General features: G+C 37.5%; 1 protein-coding gene across 1 annotated transcript in view; it reads right to left on the bottom strand.

Annotated features, from left to right (window-relative positions):
- The window catches only part of nck2a (NCK adaptor protein 2a), a 68,579-nt gene that overhangs the window by 20,892 nt on the left and 24,095 nt on the right, over positions 1-23,592 (bottom strand). The gene's annotated exons all lie outside the window — the stretch shown is intronic.

Here is a 23,592-nt window from a genome sequence, read left to right as displayed (position 1 = left end):
ACCATTTATTGATATTGATCTAAAATGTTGATTGGTGTACCACTAATAACAGACTCACCAGTTCTGTTATGTTAAATAGGTCACATTTATTGTTTCGGCTAATATCCAAAGCAAATAAAAAGCATCCTAAAGTCCAAACTCCAATACAGTGGGCTGTGCTTGCGGTGACTCACGCTGTAATGTCTCTGATGGGGTTAGCGGTTGCTCTTCTTCAGTAAGCAATAAAAAGAAAATTAATCACTGTTTGACTGCTTGGTGACATCATAGAAGCTTTCACGCAAAAGCATATGGCTAATGGTGAACAGATTTCCACTGAGGTCCCACTCTCCTTACAAACATTTGATCACAAGAGAAAAAAAGAAATAAATAATTTCAGTGACTGATTAAACCACATTACTAAGCAAAACCTTAGAAAATAATACAGCACATGACTTGCAGCAGGTCCCAGGGTGATGTGATTGTATGCTACACTTCATGTATAGCTTACACTAAAAAAATAGCAACCTTGTTTGTGTCACAACCGAATCAGGAAAGTTTCTGTCACCGCTTTGCATAATGAGGATGATCTGAATTAAGACTCTGAGTGCAGTGAAAAAGCATTGGTTGTCTTTGATGTCATTCTTCTACTTTGTTCCAGCAATGCTTTTTCCACAAATGAATTCGGCATTGTTCAGCAAACAATCTTTCCATTGTTTAACATGCATCTCAGACCTCTGAGTAATAATCTAAAGAACCCGCTGATCCTGAAATGACCCCTGAACCCTGACCAATAGCCTAAAGAAAAAACCCACACAAATATTCACCAGTCATAAGAAAATCTTGACTTTCATTTGAATACTTTTGAAGTTCAAAAAAAACATCAAAGATCATCTATTATTCAAAATCTATGAATAGCCTAAATATTATGCATTCTAGGGATGTGCAAAATTACACATTTTTAATATCAACCAGCTGGTGGGTTGTCTGAATGATTACTCGACTACAAGGACTTAAAGTGGTGGTACTTTTCAACTGGTTTGGCAGTGGGACCCACATTTTCCGTGGTCATTAAGCCACAACAACCCACATTTTTAGGAATCTAAATCAATCAAATTTGTTTCTCAAAAGTCATTGAGACACACACAAGTACCATCCCACTTCACTTAACATTCACATAAATTGTAAGAATATTACTCACACTGATAAATGAACAGTATTATACGGTTAGCAAGTTGGTATGAGTCACCACAGTCATAAAAAATATTACAAACAACACAAAGTGAAAATGTTCAGGGGTTAAGGTTATGGAAACTAGTTACCATGGTAAATAAAACACATAAAGCATGGAATAATGACACGACAACATCTCATCTGACCGCAGATACTGAATTAGGCAACAATGTCTTCTCAGGCACTTTACTTTAAGTGCGTCTGACAGAAGAGTCAACTGCTTTCACACGTCTTTCAAAATAAAAGTCTTACATCAGAAAAATGTAATTCTGAGGTGTTTTTCAGCACAGCAGGATGGGGTGAAACGGAAAGGAGCAGAATGCAGGATGTCTCGACACACGTTTTTTAAACGTCACACTAGAGCCGTATGATTAATCTTTAAAAGATCACGATCTCGATTCAAACACCCACATGATCTCATTCCTAAATGACAACGATTCGGCCATGTCTATTAAACCTTTGACAAAATCACATTCACAGGTTACAAATATTCAAATCACAGAAGTACTGGGATAAAAGTTCAAAGTTCGGATAGAAAATGATATCTATGGAAGGAAGCGATTGTATTTATTACATTATGTCACCAGGTGGCCACAAGTGACTGTTAAAAATGTATTTGTCATTGAATCATGCATTCGAGAGAATCGTTCAGAAAGCTAATTCATCCAGTAATGAAACAAGCAAAGTATTTATGAGTCATAGAATAGAATCACTCATTCAAACCTTTTTTTTTTTTTTTTTTTGGTCAGAACCCCTAGTAAATTAAATATTATTGTGTTGTCTGATCAGAATCGTGGGAGAATCATGATCTCTATTTGAAAAAAAAAAGTTAATCCAAAATCATGCAGCTCTACATCAAACAATTTTTAACTTGGCAAGGTATTTAAAATACGCAAGATATGTCATAAAAATAAAAAATGAAAAAATAAAAACCCACACCTCTAAAAAAATCTAAAACTAAACAACCTCACAAATCAGCTAGTCAATTTTTGGATTTCAGTGCATACATGTTGACCATTTTGACCCATCCCTTATGCATTTATTTAAAAAAATGTTCACCAGACTAAAATATAATGACACCAACTCTGTGCTTGTATGACCAAATGTAGGACTATGAAACAAAAACATATAAAAGCTCCACATCTCACACAGAAGCCACTTTTTTGGTTGGTCAACATGGCAAATTAGCATGACAATCTTGAGTTGAACCCGTAGCAAAATCTGTTTGGGAAAATCTTTCGCCCTCACGTGAGATTCCAGATTGCGTTAATTCATTGAAATGGCTGGATTTTGTCAGTAAAAATTCACCGAAAAACGGTAAATGTGACACAGATTAAACGTACACTATGTAATTTTTTTCGCCGCTAGGGGTCGCTAACCTCTTACAATAACAAAGGCGTAGTTTGATGACGCAACATTTGCTAAGAATTATGGATCTTCTTGTCAACATCAAGCCGACCGATCTAATGTTTATGGTTGACTGAATACATCGATGCTTTTATCATGACTGTGATATGAAGCAGGTCGGGATTGCTAAGAGACAGCTATCAGCTCCACACGCGACGCGAGTCCCGCGGATATAAAAGGAATATGGACATTTCATTCTACCGAACTACACGCGAGTGCAGAATTACAACTCACAGGTCAGTTTATTAGACAAATTAAACTTGTGAGGTAACGCAGCGCTGTTTCACTTGGTCTAACATTACACTATCACACTAAACTGCATTTGAGTGAGTTGAAATGTAGGCCTAGCCTATGTGTTAGTTTGTCTGTATGAGACTAGCAGTAAGCTAGATCAACATTAGAATAACATACAGATCATATTATAACATTTTATCATTGTTGAACTATATAACATTGATTAGTTTTATGTAAATGTGCTCACCTGTTTAATAAAGTACATGTAGGAGCGGTCGAAGTCTCGGACGTGGAGCTCTCGTTTATATACTGTCTATGGGAGCTCTCGGCATTTCGAAAACACCGCGCTGAATTGATTCTCATTTTAGTTCTCCTTTTTTATCCAAAGTCTGCTTGCCATGGTCCATAATGTTTGAACGAAACAACAACAGCGTGCAAATAGACATTGCGAACTACATTGTCCACGTCTGTCGCCTTGGTTACTATCAGAGGGCTCTGGTTACCATGGCAGTACGAGCGGAAACCAGGGACAACGCGGATATGACGCCATTGACTACGACAAAACAGAAATAAAGAAATGTGCTGTGTCTTCGAATTAAATTAAAATTTCTCCTGGTTTGAAAGTTGTTGGAAACAGTCGGGATAATGTAAGTACACAACTAAAATAAAATATATATAACATAGATATAGTGATTTTTGCAATTTTTAAAGCAAAAAAGATACATATTGTGCCTTTAAGATGACAATTAAACATCAGACACTTGTTTCCTGGGATACACATGAACACTGCCATTCCTTACGCCACACAGGAATGTGGGTAACCTCCATGTATGTCATAGGTCTGACAGCTCTCACGCTCATCTCCCCAGGACAGATCACCGTGCAACACAGATCTCCTTTCCCGTGCTAAGCATTCTCACTCAGCCTTTTCCTTTCTTTCTCCTCTCCTTCATAAGAGTATGGGCCATTGTTTGCAGGTTTCTATGGATGCAGTGGCCAAACCCTCTCTGTAGCGAGGGACAGACAGGCAGACGGGTGTCTGGAGCTGAACAGAGAGAGGAGACTGAAGCCCACACAAACTGAAACAAAAGGGTTTGCCATGCCCAGCACACCAGGGATGCACTGAACAGGTGGCCCTGAATGGCAAATCGCATAGTTTGGATTCCTTTTCCAAAATGCTTGCTCACTCTCTAAAAATCAGGAAAACTGTTAATCATTTATTTTCTTATCAGTGCTTTTAGGGGTGGGTGCTATAAGCATATATAAAGATATGAGTATTTTCAATTGACAGTTATGGCAGGGTATATCACAGCAGTATAGTTAATTTTGCTGGAAATTCAATGGAAAAAAATAGACTACCGTTCAAAAGTTTGTCATCATCAGTAAGATTATTTGAATGTTTTTGAATGAAGTACCTTATGCTCACCAGGGTTGCATTTATTTGACCAAGAGTACATTAAGACAGCAATATTGTGAAATATTATTACAATTTAAAATAACACTTTCCAGTTTTATTTTGAAATGTAATTTTTTTACAGTAATTGCAAAGCTTATTTTTTCACCATCATTATTCCAGTCTTCAGTGTCACATGATCCTCCAGAAATCCTAAGATCTAATATGCTGATTTTGGGCATTTATTATCATTAGCCTATATCAATGCTAAACAGTTGTGATGCTTAATATTTTTGTGGAAACCATGACCCTTTTTTCCAAGTTTTTTCAATAAATAGAAAGTTCAAAAGAACAGCATTTATTTGAAATACAAATCTTTTGTAACATTATAAAATGTCCATATTAACTGTCCATTATAAAATGTCCATACTTTTGAACAATAGTGTATAGGATATCATGCCATGCTTTGAAACAAGATAATAAGATGACACTACCTTTCCCTTATTCAACTTCTTGTGTCTCTTGGTTTTCCTCTTCTGAGATTCCTACACTTCCTTCAAACAACTCATAATTCCCTCTCATGCTGCTTGTTTGGTTGGTTGCTCCTCAGAATGAGGTTATTTATTTTATTTTATTTTATTTTCCTGTTTGTGAGCTCAACAATATTCCCACTGCACACACTAACATACCGGAAAAAAGAGATACACAGAGAACAAAAGCTTTGAAGTGTTACCCACTTATGTCTGTCTTCTCCCAATAGAAACAATGTTGTATGGTTTATTCACAGAAAATGTCAGAGAGAGGTCAAAGCCCACATTTGTGGGAACACTTGCTCTATGGCATGTTATCTCTTTCAGCCCTATTGGGGTCACATATCACACACAACAGGCAGGATATTGTATAAGGTCGACAAGCCCATCCTGTTCTACAACCCAGCGCTGACATGCATTGCAAGTGATTCCTTATCCGTTACAATTAAACACTGCATAGTTCGAAAAACAGTCCACAAATGCTACTGGCGACTTCAACCAATCTAGAAAACCAACTGAGCTCAAGCTACATTAAACATGCTTTCAGTAGAGCATTTGGCATATTGCAAATTCAGCTCGGAGATTCTTCCCTCCCTGTGGTGTTTATTTCCTCAGTAGTTTAAAGTCGCTAATCAAATCATCCCGACGCATCGCCCCAGGGTGTTTTCCATGTTAGTCTGAATGGAATCCATCAGTCTGAGTACAACTGTTGCCTTAAACAGAGATGAGGTTGAACACAGACATTCCTTAAGGTTTAAGAAAAAAAGAACAAAAATGTTTTACAAACAAAGCTAAGGGTGCCTACTCACTAGTTCACGCTTCATCAAAAAACGCTGAGAATCCACTGATTTCAAAGGGGATTGTGTTACAATGACATTGAGGAAGAACAAAAGTTTGCGACCAAACGCTGAGGACATTTTTGGGATCCTGGCATGAGAAATCAAATTTGCCTTGATCTTTTGACATATAAGAGGTCTTTGTACATATAAGAGGTCTTTGTACATCCTGCAAGTTTCATGACTTTAAAACTTCGTCCTCATTATAAACAAAACATTCATTTAATCCAGATCCAAAAATGTCTCATTTTGATAATGTGGGATCTGTGATGTTAAACAGGCATAGGACTGCCTCCAGTGCAAGACTTCAACAAATAGACATACATCGTCGCACCATAGGCCCCGCCCACTGTCATTTAGTCGCTTAACAGCTGACATTTGCCTACATTGGATGTGAGCGTCGAAAGAAAAATAGAGCTCATTAAAATCACTGAGGCTGTCTACACTGGATACAATAGATGTGCAAATAGATATACATCATCATAGCACCATAGGCCCAGCCCACTGTCATTCAGTCGCTTAACGGCTGACATTTGCCTACACTGGATGTGAGCGTTGAAAGCAAAATAGAGCTCAATAAAATCACTTGGCTTCAGTTTCTGACGTACTCCACACACTTGAGTCTGTCGACAACAGGACTAATGGAAGGTATTCTTTGTATTTATGTTGGTTTTACATTAAATTTAAAAATGTGGCGTAACCAAGTAAAAAGTAAAAACTATATTTAAAAAATATATTTAAATATATCCAATGTTATTAGGCTAATTCATAAATACAAGGCTATACCAAAACTACCTGAGAGGCCACACCACATGACATTTTACTATTTAAATTACGCTAGCCTTCTCAAATTATCTGGTATTTTAAGGGGGACCTTGACACACAGTTAAAGAGGGTCTGCAGAAGTCTTCTCAGTTAGCCTACAATATTCTTTTTTTACTTTTTTTTTCTTTTTCTTTTTTATTCTACATATTGGTTCCTAAATAAATATCAAAATTAATTTTAATTCAGAAATTTAAAACAGTCGACAGACAAAATTAAAAGTGCATTATAGGTGTTGAAGTTGTTAGCATAAGAGAATGCCACAGCCCTTTTCTCTCTTTTCTCCAACCACGTAGCACCAATTTGAACAATTATTTTACAGCGTTTCAACCAAGTTTCATAAAAAGCCCATTTTGCCAGTGATGAATTACCCCTTTAAGCATACACTGACAAATTGGATGTAGGTCACCTGTGCTTTAAGAAATCCAGCTTGCCGTTTCCCCGCCCTTCCACATCACACAAATCAAATCTTATACATTCTTGTTAGTAAAATACTCCATAGGAGTTTTTTTCTAGTGTGTAACCATAACATGCAAGGTTTGGGTTGATGGATTCATTCATTCAGAGAATGAACATCCTTCAGCAGTTACAGTCAGGGAGGTCTTCCGTTCACCATAGACCTGCAGTAAATCAGATCATACCAAACTGAAGTGCTGCAAATCTTCATGATACAATCTTCAAGTATTCCTGCTGTGATCAAAAGGATATGCGGGGAACCAAGCATGCCAGCAGCAATGCCCTGCAGCAACGCATGCATAATAAACAGCACATGTAAAAAAAAAAAACATACCATTAACTCACCCACAGTGTCATCACGAAACAGGTACGGACAAAAATACAAAAGGCCCAACAGCAAAGACAGCCATTTACAGAAAGGGTAGGATGTCACAGGTTTCTGGTGTCTCATTACTTTATCTCTCTTGTGCGAGGGTTTGACCTTGACTCCGCTACAGGGCAGACCTCTGACAAGTGCTCTTCATGACTTCCACAGCGCCAGAGGCAAACCGAGGCTAACCAGCGGTCACTGACCCGCATGGCTCTCAGCTACAGTTACACTGAGCACAAATGCAGCGCTACAGAAGGGCTTCAGCACCTGTCAAAACAAACATACCCAGCACACATGTCCACTGAGTCAAACCAGAAGAGATCTCAGTCAAGCCGCACAATGAATTCTTTTACGAGACATCCAAGCCTGCCCACAAAATTAGCCCACTTTACCCCTCACAGACGCTTGGCTTGGCTCTACCTGTTCATGGTGTTCTGCGTACAAGCAATTATGATAAGGTACTGTATATAGTAAGATCTGAATTGGAGCTGAACTGATTCACAGATGAATTGTAGGGCTTTTTCAAATGATTCTGCAATCTTTACATAAAATGCAAGTCAATGGGTGATGTCAAGCTCCAAATTCACAAAATAAGCACCATAAAAGTATTCTGAAGCTATACAGTTTTGTGTGAGGAACAGATTGAAATTTAAAAAAAAAAGTGTACAATGGAGTGCAGGATTTGTTAAGTATTAGTTTGGAACAAAAAGAATCAGAATAAATCATGACAGAATTTCCATTTCTTGATGAACTAGGCTATTCATTTAAACTTAAAAAGCATGGCGAACATTAAACAACATATTTTTATGTAACAACTTTTTTTCAGTTTTAGTTTCGGCTTTAGTTAACAACAATATCCCTCATTCTATGTTATGTCAGTTCCAACATCTACCGAAAGCTTTATCAATAGATAGCTGAAGTTTTCATGAATTTGGAGTTTCATTAATCAGTCACCATGTTATCTACACATCAATATTAGCGTCGGCCATTAAAAATCCTATAACGGTCAAATCATGAGGTGCCTGAAATTCCCACCCCTAATGTGTGACGTAATAAGCACCAAAAATAGACTGTTATACTGCTCATTAGAGGAATGTTTTTCTCTGAAGCTTTATAAACCACCAATTCCAGATTTCCCTTACAACTTTTAGTCCTATAGAGCTGGTAAGTCCCGCCCATCCGTAAAACCCCAAGTGGACCTCTAGGTTGAAAAATCGTCAATGCAAGTGAATGGGAGAAAATAATTGTTTTCTGGTCCCGTTTGAATTGTGCCATGAATGTGAACATATGTTGTCTGTGAATTTTTTATATAATTTTTCATGTTACGAGTTTGGCAGTATATGGTATGATTCTTCGGCTAGCAGTTGTGGAAAAGACATAACGAGAAAGACATGTCGCCTATGTGACGTCACCCCATAAAGTTGACTTACCCGTGGTTTTCGCCAACCTCAACGATTTTGTCCTCTCCCTGAAATAAGGCGGTGAAGTGCACCAAAGACACAGCCATGTTTAGCGGGATCCGTGAGCTAGTGTCCGTGTGTGAGTGGTGGTGACGTTTCAAACGAGTCGAAAAAGTCCACAAAGTGCTCTCACACAAAGTCTAACCGTATCAAACTTCTACACGCTAAATTGTAGCATTCTTTACACGAAAAGTTATATAAAAAAATTCACAGACAACATATGTTCACATTCATGGCACAATTCAAACGGGACCAGAAAATAATTATTTTCTCCCATTCACTTGTATTGACGATTTTTCAACCTAAAGGTCCAGGGAGATTAGCGGAAGGGGCGGGACTTACCAGCTCTATAGCAATGATCTCGGTTCCAAAATAAGACATCTAAAGACACAAATGAGATGCTAATGAATCCAACCGCATGGCAGCCCTAACTAGACTAGCCTGAAAATATACTTCAGGCTCTCCGTGAGTGTGTGTGTGTGTGTGTGTGTGTGTGTATGTGTGTGTGTATGTGATCCAGCTGCTTCCACTGGGACAACTAATGACTCACTCTGTACCCCAGTGGCGATGTATCCACTGCATACTTACATACAGCTCTCACGGATGTTCCCACACACACGCTAAAACAAACATGTATCTCTCACAGCTCTAAATCAGAACAGACACGCATCTTCCCACACACACACAGTAAAAAGCCACTGGTCTATTATACGTACATGAGTACATAAAAAAAAATAGGATACTTGTGGTCCAAAGCCGAAGCATGAACAAACATCCAAAGCGGCACATGCCTACAGTAGAGGGTGACACGGGAGTGGATTTTCAAATCTCTCCCGTCCCACTCCCACAAAAAAAATCCTGTCCCGTCCCAATCCCACGAAAAAACATCCAATCCCGTCCCAATCCCAGAAGAATGACTCCTATTCCCTCCCACTCCCGTGTTGTGTTTTTTTGACCGGAATCTGTCAGTTACAGTAAAAAAAAATACAGTAGGCCTACAGCATAGCACAGTTTATGTTACTTTATTGAACTGAAAGCGAGTTTAAACAATGCACATTAAACACATTAAATTTCCTGTAAATCATCCATGCAAACACACACACAGGCAAAAAAAAAAAAAAAAGTGTATTGTGATTGTCACTAACATTTTAGTAACTAAACTGAATTTTATTAGGTTTAGTGACAACATGTTACAATGTTTACATGGTACAATTTCTGGTAAGCTACGCTTTTTTATTATTTCAATTCAATTCAATTATTGTGATTTGATTTAATATTGACTCATTTGGATAAATATTAGGTAGGCTACACAAGATAGGCGTTATTTTTTCTCAAGAAATGCTGTAAACATACAGAGAGCCCTATCAGCTGGTAGTAGGCTATTATTTAAGGTTAAAAATAACTCAAATTAAATATAATGCATTTTTTTTATTATTATAATAACAATTGAATGATATAAGTAAAAATATAATAAAAATGTAATATAGAACACATATTTAGCAAAATACTCTCTATAGCTATTTTTTTTCTTGCCAACTACGTGCTATAGCCTATAGTATGTTCATTAAATGGCTTTCCTGAGGTAAATGTGACATAATTGTTCTCCGGCTATGTTATTGACCTCTTCACGCTGATGAAAAACACTGATTGATCGATATTATGTATGAGGAATATACATTTCGGTAAGTTGTACTGTATCTTTCAGTGTTCATTCGTGTTTTTTTTACTATTAGCTAGTAGAGATGATCAGTTCACGTGCGCTAGGGATCTGTCACGTAACATTTACAAGCGCCAAAACGGTATTTATTGTTTGAATTTCGTAATAAAATTGACAGAATCTGAGAGCTGAGATTTTTTTCTATCATAAAGTAACCTGCTCTGTCTAGTCTGTCGGATCTCCGTGTCCTCTTTGCTTCGCGATTTTTCTGTGCGTTAGAAAATGGTTGTGTGGCGTGAGAGCGTGTGAAAAGTGTCAATTGCGTGTGTCTCACGGAGAATGTGTGAGAGTTGGCAGCTCTGTCTTATATTATTGATGGTTGGCATTGTATACCAACTTGGTGCATATATTACAGCCACCAACTGGTACGGGTGTGTGGAACACGTCATTCACTTTACCAGCCACACCAAAGCAAACAGGAGAGCATAAAGAGACAGGGCAAATAGAATTTAGTTCAAAATTTAAATATAGAGTTTATTTATAGAAACTGCATATTTGTGTATAAAGTTGGGTATCATAGTTTTATTACGATTCCCGGTCCCACCCACTCCCGCTGACATTTTTTCCTGTCCCGTCCCAATCCCGTGATTAATAGTGATTTTGTTTCCCATCCCGCGGGATTCCCGAAAAAATGTCAGCCTCTAGCCTACAGATCACGTCTGGTTTCTCTGTGTGTGTATGATACGGGCGGGGAGATGGCAGCTAAACAGACAGCCGTGATCAAACATGGGGCTTCAAATCAAACACAAGATTACGAGCACACGCTCTGGGGATGGAGACGAACGAGAGCTCGCAGTTGTGAGAGCCGGAGAAGAATTCATTCACGAAGATTGAAGGCATATCTCTCTCCGACTGAGGTAATGAAAAAGGGCTTGTGAACATGAGTCTTCTGGCTGGGAGAAAGGGGGTTGTCAGGAATGAGAGAGGAGAGGATGTGTCCTGGAGCCTGGCATGATCATGGCGGTGCTGTAATAGGCCTACAGCCATAAATCTCAATCTATATCTAACAGCAGCGCTACACACACACACACAGCTACATCTATATTATGCTACACTGTGACTCTTGAGGAAGCAATACATGGGCGTACCGAAACCCTGCAATCCACTGATTCGAGACATTATAAAAAGGAGGAAATGGACCACTTGTTTTAAAATGATTGAGAGAAATCACAACACCTGATTAAAAATGACTGTAAAGTCCACTGGTGGAATGTTACAAAAGATAATAAAACTTTATTTTTGTTCAAATTGGTCGTTCAACCATGTTGGTTAATGATGTCGCGCAGGTGGTGGAGTAATAACTCATTTTAATGAATCTGTTTGAGATCAATTTAATGCTCGATGTTTTGCTATAAAATATGGATATGGCATCTGAGGACTATTTCAAATTTTTCTCAGTTATTTTGCTTGATTTCCAGATTCAATCATAGGCTCGTTCTTACATAGTAATTAATGTGTTACATTTATATAACGCTTCCTTTATATAGGAAGGGGGAAATCTCCTCAACCACCACCAATGTGCAGCATCCACCTGGATGATGCAACGGCAGCCATATTGCGCCAGAACGCCCACCACACACCAGCTTATTGGTGGAGAGGAGACAGATTGGTGATGAAGCCAATCAGTATATGGGGATGATTAGGAGGCCATGATGGACACGGGCCAATGGGCAAATTTGGTTAAACCCCTACTCTTTTTTCCGAAGGAAATCCTGGGATTTTTAATGACCACAGAGAGTCAGGTCCTCGGTTTAATGTCTCATCCGAAGGACGGTGCTCTTTGACATTAGAGTGTCCCCATCACTACACTGGGGCGTTAGGACCCACACAGACCACAGGGTGAGCGCCCCCTGCTGGCCTCACTAACACCTCTTCCAGCAGCAACCTGGTTTTCCCAGGAGGTCTCTGATACAGGTACTGTAAACAAGAAACTATTCTTCTTACCACAGCTCGAGATCTGTCGTTCCGACCACTCAATTTGCGATGCTGTTTGCGAATGTTCGTTAGATCGATGGTTTTGGGAAAAACTGACTCGTTGAACTATGCTGACAACGACGGAACTTGCCACCATAGTTGGCTAACAATGTTTTTGGGAAACGCACCCCTGATTGGCTGTTCAGTTTAGCAAATGAGTAAGGTGAACGGGAATAACAGTGAAAGTGACGAAAGTGAGCAAAGATGTCATGACTCATAGACAAAAGGCTGCTCTTATTTTACATCATCTTGCCTGTGCATTCCACTGTGCGAATATATTCACGACATGAACCGTCTGGAATAAAGAAAGTGAACAACATGATTGGTACTGAAAATGGAAAGCAAATACGGCTTTGCATACCTGCAGTCCTAGTTTCGGTTTACCTTTTTAAATGACGAATTGATAATAATAATAACTAATAAACACAATTACTACAGCCTGACCTTATGAAAACCTGTTAAGCTCAAGAATAAATAAAACTTAACTAGAATACTAGAGGCGTTGAGGAAACCCATTCATATCGCCAACTTCCTCGATAAAGCAGTGAGGCATGACTCCAATGACTCGCATGTGGTGTACCGCAGCTGCTCTGTTTGGCCTCTGCCCAATTAAACCCCTGTGTGATATGATCAGAGGTACCATAAACCCCCTTGAACTGGTGCGTTTGGCTCTCTCTTCATCTTCGCTCCATATGCAGGTCTCTCATGGCACGGTACCGACAGCAGTACATATCTGCTCATTTCATTCCATCACAGTCCCTCTGAGACATCCATATGGAGGGTCTCTCGCTGTCTTCCTCTCTTCCTCATTACTCCATGTACAGCACACCCCGGTTGGAGCGTGTCAGGCATAATCCCTGGATCAGACACGTGGGTATTTTCTTTAATAGGTTAGCCTGGGTTCGACATCTCTTTCTCTCTCATCGGGTAATCCAGAGAGAGCTTCGACAATAACCCTCAAATATCATCAGTATGCATATTAGAGACTGAACCAGAGGACGATAGAATATTCATGTTTCCCGGATGGGAAGAATTAATCAAATCACTCTATAATTTATTAATGCGATCACTTTAAGGCGGGTTATTGGCTAGAAAAAAATGCATGCAATGTAAATGTATGCGATGTATGTTCAACCCCAGGGGGTTTCGGGACTCTCTGGTGTCTATCTTGCTCATAAAATTATATTTTCTGCTCATAAAACTGGCTCTTTAAGTCGATACTTAAAATATATATCTATCACAATGCTAGAGAAAGACTAGTAGAATAGTCATCTGGCATGCTTCTTTACATAAGACATGTCCTTGTATTTACTTGTATTTTAAATTGTTATATACACACACTATTGTTCAAAAATGTGGGGTTGTAATATTTTTTTATGTTTTTGAAAGAGTATTTTATGTTCACCAAGGCTGCAATTATTTGATAATTATAGTATTATAGTTTAAAATAACTGTTACATATATTTTAAAATGTAATTTATTCCTGTAATGGAAATAGAAACATAAAAAAACAGCATTTATTTATAATAGAAATCTTTTGTAACATTATAAATGTCTTTAATGTCACTTTTGATTAATGTTTCAGTGCTGAAAAGTATTAATTTCTTTAAAAAAAAAATAAAAAAAAAATACAATTATCCAAACTTTTGGACTAGATGCGCTAACAAGTAACTGCTTTCCAACACTGTTTCACTTGATGAACAAAGTAAAGAAGGTTGATTGGTATGCTGAAAAAAACCTTCACAGATGGAAGATGTCAACATCTCAAAAAGGAAACCGTAGATAACCACAAGACTGCTCTTGTAGATACAGTAGACTGTCAATAGTGTAAGGCTCTTTTATGCAAGTTTACAGCTCTCTACAGATGTGCATATGGAGCAGACATTAATGAGCCGTCCGATGAGAACTGCTGTTTACTCACACTGAGTGTGTCCTTCACCTTCCCTTTGTACTATAGAGTTTCCTCTCTGCTCACTGCTGAATTATTCCCTTTGATGCACCTAAACACACACACGCATACACATACATAGAGTGCGCAGGCCTGCCACGGGCCATTCTTTCCTTTTCACAGTTAGACCTCAGGGTCTGCATCTTTGAATCATGTGTTCACATCAGTGCATGAGTACTTGACCATGAATAATGTTTATCAAGCCTTCAAGTGCATTTTCGATGTGTTTTTTATTCATCTCCTGTGCACATGCTTTCTAAAAGTCACAATAGGTAAGCAAATAGCTTTAAAGTGGAACAACGTGGGTGAATAAATGAGGACAAAACTTGGTTGAATCTATCCCTTTATAATACTTTCCTCCAGTTTGATGTGGAGAGTCAATAAAACCTCTATGGGACTAATTATGAAATCACAGCTAGAAAATAATAATAAATGACTTTATATATTACATATATAAGACTAAAATCATTTTCCAAAATTAGTTTTCTACATCTTACCTTTAATGCCATTTAAAACTGATTTTGTCCTATTAGGGTAAATTATTTTTGGCAAATTCAGAAGCAATTTCACTGACTGGAAAGTAGTGAAGCCACATCTAAGGGTTTCAAAAAATATTAAAACAATCTGTAACATTGTTCCTTTCTTGGAATTCCAAATCAATGATTGTAGCACAAGTGAAAATCAAGAAGACTCTTCTTTTTCAGTGTAGCCAACACTTTCCACATGTTACTTGATTTTTAAGTCCCCCTGTCGTGAAATTCAAGCTTTTAGTGTAGTTTATATGTCTATGTGGTGTTTTTAATGTGCTTTAAGACAAACCATGTACAAATTCACAAGTCAGCACCACGGCTGAGTATTTTCTCTTTAAAACTGCAGTGAACCCGTTTGAAATCGCTGGTGTTCCTGCCGTCATAAACTGCCTTGTAACCAATCAGATCAACGTGTGATCGTCAACAAGTGGGTCTCTGATCTGGTATGAGTGAGTGGAGGCGGGGCTAATTTGCATATTCATAGAACAACGTATACAAAATGAAGCAAGGTTGTAGAGTTACATTCAAGCTATTTTAAAGGCATGAAGAAAACATTTTCAAGTAAAAAAAAAAAAAACTTTTAAATATGTCATTTTGATGATCAAAGGTGAGTTTTAAGGAATAAAATAATTTTGGGAGAATCCCTGCTTGTCAGTGAGGGCCAATAGGCAGTGGCATCTTTCCTGACCTCTGGTTGTGTTATGGATCACATCTTCCAAACTGGCATAATGTGCTCAAATGGCTAACTTCCACAACAATCTGTGACTTATATTCCTCATCTCTACCCTCACTGCTTCTATCCTACTTGATCTTCAACTTTATCCTTAGCTACTACGACCTTAATTTCTGATGCACTGCAATCACTATCATCAATACTTTTTGGAAAAGGTAGAGCTCTGTCTTCTATAAAACTTACTAACGTCAACCTAAAACACAGGCAAAAAGGCTATTATACTGCCTGCCAGTACAGAGCAATAGTGACAGCTACAGAAAATATGTATCCCCTAAAAGGACTTCGTCATTTATGCATAACACACAGATTTTGTGATCTTTTTGAGTTATTGATTTTACAAAATGAGCTTTAAAATGACCAAAAACCTATTTGGATATGCAATGGGTTTTTAAATTGAATTTTCTAGTATAAAATGAAATCACAATGGAGCCTTGACAGCATGTGACCTAACATGACGTGCTAATGTCTCTTTCACTTTCTTGTTGCCAAAAATGTCACGCACATGGCACATAGACTTTAATTTTATTGGCTGAAAGGGATGTCATATGAAAATACAAAAATTTGTTTTTTGGTTTAATATTATTATTGCATTTTCAATGCAAATTTATTTGCATCATTTATAAATGACGATGTCCCAGAGAGGGTTAAAGTAAGCCGTTCATGGGTTAATTTCAAAGTGTAAACACTTCTGTTTGTTCGAGTATCCAAATCAGTCATTAACCAATAGCATGAGTGGTTCTGTTAAGTTCATTTTCTGAAAAATTCAAGTCATCAATAACCTACCCTCATTTTTCAAACATGTAGGACTTTCTTTCTTTTGTATAATAAGGGTTTAAACTGACAGCCTCAATGACCTTCAGTTTCATTGTATCTTTTATCAGTGTAATGAAAGCGAACGCTGACTAAGGTTGTCATTCTGCTAAACATATCCTTTTGTGTTCCAAGAAAGAAAGAAAGTCATGGGTTTATATAATATTAGGGTGAGTAAGATGACAGAATTTTTGTTTTTGACTGAACTATACCGTCAAGTGCTTTTCACATGACTTCAGGGCTCTATATCAACACGAGCATCATGTAAATCGTCATGCAAATGGTATCATGATAGAAGGGTGATTATTTCATGACATGCTTTCGACTTTGTGCTGAAATGATAGTACTAATAATAACCATATTATATATATATATATATATATATATATATATATATATATATATATATATATATATATATATATATATATAAAGCTAAAATTGCTCGGAATTTGAGTAACAAGTATGCAGTGGCATTAGCTGAACATCTACACAAATTATGTGAAAGAGTAATGTCCTCAAAAAGCCAAGATTCATCACAGTAATTCAGGCATATAGTCCTCCATTTACACATCAGCTACATGACAGCTCCAATTTGAACGGAATAGAGTTTTTCCCCTTCATTTTTCCTTGATTGATCAAATCACAGGGGAAGTAGGCAGAGACTGAAAATTCACTCAACCTGCAAAACTGCAACTCCTGAACAAATGACTGGCATCCACAAGCCACTTAAAAGCGAACCCCTTCTCACCTGCTCGACGTATCTCTTCTCAGCCACCTCCTCTACAATACGACCCTCATCCAAAAATAGAACACTTGTACAAGAACTAGGATGACAGCACGCTGCAAAGGGAACGAGGCAATTAGATCTAAAACAAGAGAAGGTGCGCTTAAAGACATGTTTAAAGACTGAACCAAATTAAAGAACGCAGTGGTATATTTAGAAACCAAAGTACTGTGAAGTTATCACAGAGATAAACAGTCTCAAATAAAACTGGTTTCTAAGCTCCGCTGTGACAATGAAGATAGGACTTCAAAAAGCGCAGCTGCGATATGTGCACTTGTCAGAGAAGAGATGCCGTTAAGAGAATATTATGCACTTACCCTGTAGCTATCAGTGAGAAGCATTCATGGAGACAGATGCAGCGCGTGTCTTTCCAAATATATAGACATCACTTGGTTGAGAGCCAAAGTTCAGATGATAAAATGTAACTACAAATGACTACGGCTGCAACTAACAAGTGCTATTCTGATAAGAAACTCATCTAATGATTATTAGGACAATTCATTAGTTAATGCAAGGAATAATCAACAGCACTTTTAGCCTTTAAATGCACACCTTGGGTCTTTAGTGACCCGGGACACCATTCATTACCCTCATCCTCATTAATTTTTTAAAGTTAGACATCAACCTTCTTAGTATTCCTCAATCAATTCATTATAACCATATAACAAGAAAAAAATAAAACAATTGTAAAAGAATGCCCGTTTTCTCATCCATTTTTTGTAAAAATTGTATAGGGTCGCTAAAGTATATATTTTTTCTGCACAACAATAATTGAGTCTTTGATGACTGAGTAAGTGCAATTCACATTTATTCCACAAGGTGGCAATGTCTGATTGTGAAGTGACGTTTCACTCATAGTTACAGCAGGCAGAAACAAAAGAATAGTAAGTATCATCAGCAAAACTTGAAATGGTTCAGTGATTTACTGCAGAGCAAATACTGAACGCAATATGCAAAGAACGTAAATATGATCCAGATGCTGAATGTACTGGGAAATGAGCTCTGATGAGGACAGATGATGATGATATAAAACTTCTGCTCAAACTGAACCCTTCCAAGCTCTTTCTGTAATTGTTACTGTAATATCAGGAGAGCTGTATAATATCGCGACAGGTAGAAATCCAATCCTTGTTAGATATAGATCCAGGTCGCTAAAGACCTGAATATAATATTGATTGGCGAAACATTCATGCATTTAAGGGTTAAGGCCCCGATATTTTTCAAGCGAAATAAAAGAACTAACTGGTGTGAAATCATAAACTTTGCTTTTCATTTATTACTTAAAGCTCACTTGAAGTTCTTCAATAGCTACTACATCAAAAACTACTAGCCTAACTGATAAAGTTCACACATTATTTAAAACAAGTGAACAGTCAGTAATAAAATAAGATCAAATACAAATTACAAGCAGAGATGAATACTACATAAAGTTACAAAGTCTAACAGTAGTATTCAGGTACAGAAATGAATAATTAAGCCTAAATGTAAAATAACACTATAGGATATTTGTTCACTGTAGAAATTATATATAGTTTCATCTGTGTTAAAGCTGTATTTTGTTGTTTTATTAACATTAATGACACAGACAACAGTAGGAATATTAGGTGTGTGATGTCACTTTAAGACCGACTGCACAGGCCGAAAAAACTGACAAATATCCGTTTCTTTCTCAACTTTTCACTTATGACATAAACGAGAGTATACTTGTCGAGACGGCCATTTAGACGGGTATTTTGTTTATGTGTCCGTTCAAGGGCAAGGAAACGCGAAAGAGGAATCAATTCTGTATTCGAGCGCTCTCTGAAACGCGCCTCTCTCTTTCTCTTTCTCTCTCTCTCTCTCTCTCTCTCTCTTTCTCTCTCGCTCTGTGCGCTTCAGGTGCGTGCGGCTGTGCGCACAGATAATGCGCGAGTCCCGATTTTCGCCTCTTCTTCCACGTTTATAATTGTTTGAATGTGTAAATTGGCAAGACAAAACACGTCAAAATTATAAACTTTCACTCTATGATGGGTAAATGTAGCAGTTAATCCGCGAATCACATGAGTGCCGAACCGTGGGGCCTGATCCATATGGATCACGGATCAACTGCGATCCGTTTCACCCCTAGACGTGTGTAAAAACATGAAAACACTGCTTTATAGTAGAAAATGAAGTTGTAATTCGAATGGAAAGACACTGACATTGTTTAATACTGTAAAGCTGCTTGCTTTAAAGCAATAGATTGAATATATAAATGTGACATGAATTGACTGGAGTGTGTGCATTGCAGAGCTGGTGCAAACAGATCAATGTCGATCAGATGCTTTCTTATCTGCTGTTTTCTCAGTGCTGTCATTTTAGTTATTGGAATGTTCTCTAACTGTATTCCGCTGGTCATGTATTTCAAACTTCTTTTTTGCGAAGCCTTAAACCGTCTCTCTCATCTTACTCACTATCACACACACTCAGTAGATAACTGAGGAACCATCTCACCCAGCACATAACTGGTTTCAGCTGCTCTGCTCAGGCAGACACCTGGGATCACTAACATCTAAAACCTCCTGATTAAAGAACAGTTTCTTTCCAACAGCTGCCAGGCTGCTTAATAAACATGTAGAGTAACCATATTAAACCTCAGGTGCACTTAAAGGCCCATGTTTACATCAGTATCATCATAGCCCATTTTCAATATTTTAACTATAGTGCACAGATTTCTCCTGTTTTGCAGATTGTATAATTTTGTATAGTAATATTGCATATAAATGACATATACTGTAAATGACAAAATGAAAGCATCTTGAAAATACCTTTTAATAGCAATAACAATTACAAGCAATGTCATTTTTAATTTTTAATGAATAAATATATATTTATAAATAATCTGCACTGTAAAAGAAGGGGGGGGGGGGTGCAACTGTGGTTGCCAGAACTTTACTGTAAAAAAAATATGGACAGACTAACATAAATTTACGGTAAAAACCAATGTATCACACAGGAAATTCTGGAAATGTCAATTTATATATATTTTTTTTCTCACTAAAAATTATTTGTTCTTTTTCATCTTAAAAAACTGTACATTTAACAGCATTTTAATGTAAAATTACATGAAACGTTAAATTGGATCTATTACAGCTTTTCACCTTATATAGTAAGGAAACACCATTAACCAATTATAACGGTTTTTACCATTAAAATTAAGAAAAAAAAAAAAATATATATATATAGTGTAAAAGTATATTATAGAAAAATATCTTTACAAATAGCACATTACAGTATAACATAACTTAAACACAAATACAGCTCGTCAAACTACTTTTATTGTGCTTTTTGTTATTTTTTAACCTAAACAGCCCCCATCCAATAACTATTCAACTAAAAGTGTTATTTATTTTTGTAAGTATTGTTTATTTTATTGTTCACACAGTTAACTATTCTGGCCCTACAGACCACTACATTTTTGAGATCCCTCCTCAGGCAGAATATGAGCAGTCAGGAAAGTGAGGGGGCTTTTATGGCGAAGGGCAAAGGTTAATGATGTCGCCAAGCTGATGCTTGAAGGTCAGCGCACTGGCGATGCATTTAGCGCAGTGGCAGAGAAAAGTCACAAAATCTGGCAGGGGACTACCGCATCCCACAATGCAACAGTACATTTGTGTCACTCTGGCCCTTCCATGCTGCCTGACGGGGGACGAGCTTAGGGGGTGGTGGGTCATTATGTAACCCCTATGGCGTTATCGTGACAGAGCAGGCGGTTCTGGAAAACGAGGTTAGGGTCCAGAGGAAAGACAGGAAGCGTCCCGCTAGAGCAGATCGTGTTCTGGGCTCCTGAAGGGCAGAGCCTGGCACAGCATATGTCATGCCGAGTCAAAACAGCATTTACGGGTGAGACAGCAAAAACGTATCCTTCACCTCTCTCTACCTCCACCTATCCATCTACCTTTCCATCCATCACTCAAAAACTTAACCAGAACAGGGATGCAAACTAAAATAAATGACTAGGGAGCCATCAGCTTCTACAATGCAGATTTTTAGCATAATCTTTCTAATAAAGTTGGCTGTTCGGAAGTGCTTCAGTCATGGGAGTTTACCCGAGGAGGCAAGGAATGAGAAAATAATCCACATTACAAAAATAAAATAACACAAATATTACAAATGTTACATTAAAAAAGTGTATAAATCACTTTTTTTTCAAAAGTAACACTGTATAACAGCAACACCACATGTAAAGTTACAGCGGGACGGCGCATTTCTCTTGCCTCCCCTGAGACCATTGACTTTTAGCACACCCCCTAAAGCATGCGGTGGGTTTGGTAGGTGGGTAATTGAGAATGAATGGGGCAAAGTGCAAAGCTTCTTATTCAACCCTTTAATAACAGTCACTGTTGCTGCGATGAAGGAACAATTAAATTCAAGATACAGACTACAATTGAAATTTTATAAACGACAAACTGTTTTTCTAGTTATCTCGTTTTCTAATATATGTAGGGGTGGAACAATGCAACAACATAATCGATGACATTGGATTACACAAATATGTTGATTTATGTGCTGTTAAAACATTAAAAGATTAATTGCAAGTCATGGTTATTATATATTGGTAAGTTAACCAAAGGGTTAACTGACTAATCAAGAAATAATTACTAGATTTTCCACACACACACACACACACACACACACACAAAAAGATAGAATAACCAAAGAAAATTGATAGATTAACCGACTGAAAAATAATCAGCCTTAAATGTTAGGTATGTCTTGCAGTTGCTTTATTTTCTAAAGTGAACATACCGGGAAAATGACTCATGGTTCACATCTCTGAATGTTTCATAAGAGTCATTTGTTTGCAAATCAAATGACTAACATTGTGTTCATTGAACATGAAATATGAGAATAGTGAAGGAAACATAAAGATCAACTAGTGCAACTAAATAACTTTCAGCACAACCTCAGAAAAAGTTTTCCTAACAGTCATGCACCAATATTAACATTCAAGATGACAATTACGTTATGTTGGTTGATAACCAATAAATACCATTGTCTATAATTAAAAATAAAAATAAAATCAAACATTTTAAATGCTACAAGTGAATTTAGGCATCACAAGATTTACAAAGTACAGTATGAAAAATGAGATTTGCTTACATTTAACAGTGTTATTAAATTAATAGTGTTTAAAAGATTAACTTTATGTGGTTGACGACAGTAAAAGATAATCTAAATGTAAAAATAGAGGAAATGATTGCAATAAATGAAGAAAAAAAAAATCTCTTAAATCAGTTTATATCCTATGATATACTGATATATAACGCATCAGTAATCAATAGTGACTCCTTTTTAAATGGTTGTCACTGTCTTTTGGCGCTTTTGCAACCATTTTCTTTGCAGTCTAGAGCCCAGCAGAGAAATTCATCCAACCTCATCCCTCGCTATCTCAGTCTATCAATATACGACTGAGAGACTGTCCTTGGCTTATGTTGACTCTCCTTCTGGGTCTCAATTTCCATCTTTATCTTCCCGCAGATGATGTCATTGTAAAGCCATGTGCCAACTAAACAAGGGCTGGCAAGGGACAGGATTGTGGGATTTTGGAGCATGGAGCACTAACATGTATTCACACATCCCTCTGTTCACTGCATGTCCACTTCTGTTGACATCAACTCAGCACATAGATGGCTTAGGCAATGAAACAGAACTTCAATTACACACTTTTCTGGTTTGGCTAGAGAGGTTTTAGGGCAGAGAGGACACTCGCTCCATGATTGTTCGCTGTGCCCTCCTCAAAATGTTCTCGCTGAGCTTGGGGGTGCATTGCAGCTGTCACAGGCTTTATTCCCATTGCCTAATAAGCCAGTAATGCAAAAATCTCTATATAAAAAAACTCTTTGCCAACCAAATGTCTGTGATGGATGAGGGAGTCTTTTTATTAGAAGCAGCACCCAATAATTACCATTCCACTTCACCGAGTACCGGCTCAAGCAATTAATGTGTCATCCAATTAGCCCACCAGGAGATCCATAAAGAGCCCGCCATTGTTAGCATGCAGATGACTCAAACCCAGGTGACGCTCTACATTTGCAAGCTCAGTTAGCCTACAACCTAATGTATGCGTTTCAGTTTATTAACTTAACACAAAACACTCATTTCAGGGCGCTTTCAATAAAGTTAGAACCACCCTTCAGTTTTAAAACACTACAATTAGCACCCAAAAGCTTTTTGCCTCTGCACATTCTGTATAGTGAGTGAATTAGGAAATTTTACCAGCCATGAAACTGTATTTTGAATTTTTATTGTTATAATTTTGAAATTTCTGTTATTTATTCATGAAAGAAATGTATCACCATTTCCTTAAAAATAGTAAGCAGCACAACCGTTTTCAACACTGATATATCACTGATAT

The sequence above is a fragment of the Squalius cephalus genome, assembly GCF_949319135.1.
Source record: "Squalius cephalus genome assembly, chromosome: 9".
Classification (NCBI taxonomy): Eukaryota; Metazoa; Chordata; class Actinopteri; order Cypriniformes; family Leuciscidae; genus Squalius; species Squalius cephalus.
This window is presented reverse-complemented; position numbering and strand designations above follow the sequence as displayed.